We start from the raw sequence: 890 nt of genomic DNA, 5'->3' as shown, positions 1-890 counted from the left end.
GTCTCTCTCTTTCTCCCTTTTTTTTTTTTGTTTGGACAGGGTCTTGCTCTGTCATCCAGGCTGGAGTGCAGTGGCATGATCACAGCTCACTGCAAGCTCCACCGGCTGGTCTTGAACTCCTGACCTCAGGTGATCCACCAGCCTCGGCCTCCCAAAGTGCTGGAATTACAGGCATGAGCCACTGTGCCCGTCCTATAGTTTTCATTTCTTATGATACCTTTGTCTGGTTTTGGTATTAGGATAATGTTGGCCTCATAGAATAAGTTCAGAAGTGTTCCCTCTGCTCTGTCTCCTGAAAGAAATTTAAAAGAATTAGTGTGATTTGTTCCTTAACTGTTTGATAGAATTCACCAGTAAACCCATCTAGGCCTGATGGTTTCTGGAAGTTTTCCTGATGGTTTTGGAAGTTTACTAATTTTTGCTCTAATTTCTTAATAGATATAGTTCTATTCAGATTGTGTATTTCTTCTTGTGTGACTTTTGGCATATTGTGTCTTTCAAGGAATTGGTTCATCTCATCTAGGTTATCAAATTTATAAACATAGAGTTGTTCATAGTATATTTTTAAATTCTTCTAATGTCCATGGAAGCCATAGTGATGCCCCCTTTTAATTTCTGACATTAGTAATTTGTGTCTTCTTTCTCTTTCTCTTAGCCTGGCTAGAGACTTAACAATTTTATTGATCTTTGCATAGAACTGGCTTTAGTTTCGTTGATTTTCTCTACTGATTTCCTACTTTCAATTTCACTGATTTCTTCTCTAATTTTTTTTTTTTTTTTTTTTTTTTTTGAGACGGAGTCTCGCTCTGTAGCCAAGGCTGAGGCGCAGTGGCACAATCTCGGCTCACTGTAAGCTCTGCCTCCCGGGTTCACGGCATTCTCCTGCCTCA

The sequence above is a fragment of the Colobus angolensis genome, unplaced genomic scaffold (genome assembly GCF_000951035.1).
Source record: "Colobus angolensis palliatus isolate OR3802 unplaced genomic scaffold, Cang.pa_1.0 Scaffold46, whole genome shotgun sequence".
NCBI lineage: Eukaryota > Metazoa > Chordata > Mammalia > Primates > Cercopithecidae > Colobus > Colobus angolensis.
This window is presented reverse-complemented; position numbering follows the sequence as displayed.